This window comes from Xenopus tropicalis, chromosome 2 (genome assembly GCF_000004195.4).
Source record: "Xenopus tropicalis strain Nigerian chromosome 2, UCB_Xtro_10.0, whole genome shotgun sequence".
Taxonomy (NCBI): domain Eukaryota; kingdom Metazoa; phylum Chordata; class Amphibia; order Anura; family Pipidae; genus Xenopus; species Xenopus tropicalis.
Window position 1 is genome coordinate 18,552,175 of NC_030678.2, and position 3,658 is coordinate 18,555,832.

Consider the following 3,658-nt stretch of genomic DNA (forward strand, 5'->3'; position numbering starts at 1 on the left):
GGGGGGAACAGACTGTGCTGTATATAGCCCGGGGGGAACAGACTGTGCTGTATATAGCCCGGGGGGAACAGTCTGTGCTGTATATAGCCCGGGGGGAACAGTCTGTGCTGTATATAGCCCGGGGGGAACAGTCTGTGCTGTATATAGCCCGGGGGGAACAGTCTGTGCTGTATATAGCCCGGGGGGAACAGTCTGTGCTGTATATAGCCCGGGGGGAACAGACTGTGCTGTATATAGCCCGGGGGGAACAGTCTGTGCTGTATATAGCCTGGGGGGAACAGACTGTGCTGTATATAGCCCGGGGGGAACAGACTGTGCTGTATATAGCCCGGGGGGAACAGACTGTGCTGTATATAGCCCGGGGGGAACAGTCGGTGCGGTATATAGCCCGGGGGGAACAGTCTGTGCTGTATATAGCCCGGGGGAACAGTCTGTGCTGTATATAGCCCGGGGGGAACAGTCTGTGCTGTATATAGCCTGGGGGGAACAGACTGTGCTGTATATAGCCTGGGGGGAACAGACTGTGCTGTATATAGCCTGGGGGGAACAGACTGTGCTGTATATAGCCCGGGGGGAACAGTCTGTGCTGTATATAGCCCGGGGGGAACAGTCTGTGCTGTATATAGCCCGGGGGGAACAGTCTGTGCTGTATATAGCCTGGGGGGAACAGACTGTGCTGTATATAGCCCGGGGGGAACAGACTGTGCTGTATATAGCCCGGGGGGAACAGTCTGTGCTGTATATAGCCTGGGGGGAACAGTCTGTGCTGTATATAGCCTGGGGGGAACAGTCTGTGCTGTATATAGCCTGGGGGGGAACAGACTGTGCTGTATATAGCCCGGGGGGAACAGTCTGTGCTGTATATAGCCCGGGGGGAACAGTCTGTGCTGTATATAGCCCGGGGGGAACAGACTGTGCTGTATATAGCCTGGGGGAACAGTCTGTGCTGTATATAGCCTGGGGGAACAGACTGTGCTGTATATAGCCTGGGGGGAACAGACTGTGCTGTATATAGCCTGGGGGGAACAGACTGTGCTGTATATAGCCCGGGGGGAACAGTCGGTGCGGTATATAGCCCGGGGGGAACAGTCTGTGCTGTATATAGCCCGGGGGGAACAGTCTGTGCTGTATATAGCCCGGGGGGAACAGTCTGTGCTGTATATAGCCTGGGGGGAACAGACTGTGCTGTATATAGCCTGGGGGGAACAGACTGTGCTGTATATAGCCTGGGGGGAACAGACTGTGCTGTATATAGCCTGGGGGGAACAGACTGTGCTGTATATAGCCTGGGGGGAACAGACTGTGCTGTATATAGCCTGGGGGGAACAGACTGTGCTGTATATAGCCTGGGGGGAACAGTCTGTGCTGTATATAGCCTGGGGGGAACAGTCTGTGCTGTATATAGCCCGGGGGGAACAGACAGAAAGTTGGAGAGGTAGGTAACAGGAAGATGGGTAGAAAGCTAACGGAAAGATGAGGAGGTAGGTTAATGGGGCAATATGGGGAGGCACTTTAATGGGATTATGGGGAGGTAGGTTAACAAGGAAAGATAGGATGGTAGGTTACTAGGAAGATGGTGAGGTTAGAAGAGGTTATGCATTAGAAGGGGACCAATGGTGGCTTGTGACTGCCCATAGACTGGAGATTAGCCAGTCACGGCCACAAGCTTTGCCCCTACCCCCCTCCAAAGCCATCACAGATGATGATAAAGCCTGGAGGAACCAGGCTCTGCTTGGCAAGGTAGGTTAACAAGAGGAACATGGGGAGGTTGGTAACAGGGGGGGCTGGGGAGGTAGGTAACAGGGGAAGATGGAAAGATACATTAAAGGTGAAGATGGGGAGGTAGGTTACAAAGGAAGATTGGAAGTTAGTTAACAGCGAAATTGGTTAGGTAGGATGCAGGGGAAGATGGGCAGGAAGGTTAATAGGGCAAGATGGGAAGAAACATAACAGAGGAAGACTGAGAGGCTGGTTAACAGGGAAAGATGAAGAGGTAGGTAAGAGGGGAAGATGGAGAAGTTGGTAATAGGAAAGATGGGAAGGTAGTTTAACAGGGGAAGCTGGGGAGAAATCTAACAAGCTGGGGAGAAATCTAACAGGGAAATATTGGTAGGTAGGTTAACAGTCGATGATGGGGTTTAGGTACATTAGATACATTAAGGGGAAGAAGGGAAGGTAGGTTATATAGAAAGATAGGAAGGTAGGTTAATAGGGGAAGGTGGGGCAGTAGTTTAGCATGGGATGGTCATGTCATTAGAGGGGAACCGCTGGTGGCTTGTGACTAGCCATAGAAGTAAATAGGTAAAATGTGATTGGCTGTTGGTGGCTCCACCCACTTTTTGTAACCCTGAATATGTAGTCAGCCAGTGACTGACTGTGCAAAGTTTGGGAACCCTGACATAAATAGTGTGAGAAATTCAGTGGGTGAAGTCTAATGAAACCTAAAAATGCAGTCCCCTAGTGACCCTTGTGTTATTACTGTGAGAATGGCAGCAGGCTGAATTTCCACCAAGTCAATAGGTAAAATTTAATTGGCTGTTCACAGCTCCGCCCACTTTTGAGCATCCAACAATCATCATATTTTCATTCAGGCCGACCCCATGACCATGTGATTCAAGTTTGGGGAGAGTAGCCTCAAAGCTGTAAGTGTGGCAGCAAACAAAAAGACAGGGGGCGGGATCGCTTAGAAAAACACAAGCAACCTGCTCCGCTATAAGGCGAAGAAGTGTGGGGAGTTTGGGTGTTGTACCCCTAAAACTGTAGGAGGAGTGTTTAGAAAATGGGGGGCGCTAAGAAGAAGAAGAAGAAGCGGAAGAATAAGCTGAAGTGGGGGAACAGTTTGTGGGTTTCCAACCCAACACAATAAAACTGAAACCTCACAGAGAAATAGGTTTTTAGCTGCCGGGCTCAGTGACTATCAATAAACACAAATAAATGAAATAATATGATGTATATTCTCTTATCCTAAACTGGCATAAATATTACACACAATAAGTGAATGGGTGAAACCCAAAGGGAAATGAAGCGCGTATTGGCCCAAGTGTACATACCCCGGCCCATCCCTAGCAACGGCTGCAGCCAACTCACAGTACTAATTATACAGTAAATAACTCCGGGTGCTTAAAGCCCCAAACCCGCAGCCTGAGGGAGCAAACCCAAATCATCCGATAGCGGCTTCAAATGCTTTTGTACCCGTTATTGGATGATGCCGGGCTCAGTGAGCCCCATTTAACAACTACAAATAATTGGAAGAAGGAGGCAAATACAGGTATGGGACCTGTTATCCAGAATGCTTGGGACCTGGGGTTTTCTGGATAAGAGATCTTTCCGCAACTTGGATCTCCATAACTTAAGTCTGCTAAAAATCATTTTAACCATTGAATAAACCCAATAGGGCTGTTCTGCCCCCAATAAGGGGTAATTATATCTTAGTTGGGATCAAGTACAGGTACTGTTTTATTATTACAGAGAAAAGGGAATCATTTAACCATTAAATAAACCCAATAGGGCTGTTCTGCCCCAATAAGGGGTAATTATATCTTAGTTGGGATCAAGTACAGGTAATGTTTTATTATTACAGAGAAAAGGGAATCATTTAACCATTAAATAAACCCAATAGGGCTGTTCTGCCCCAATAAGGGGTAATTATATCTTAGTT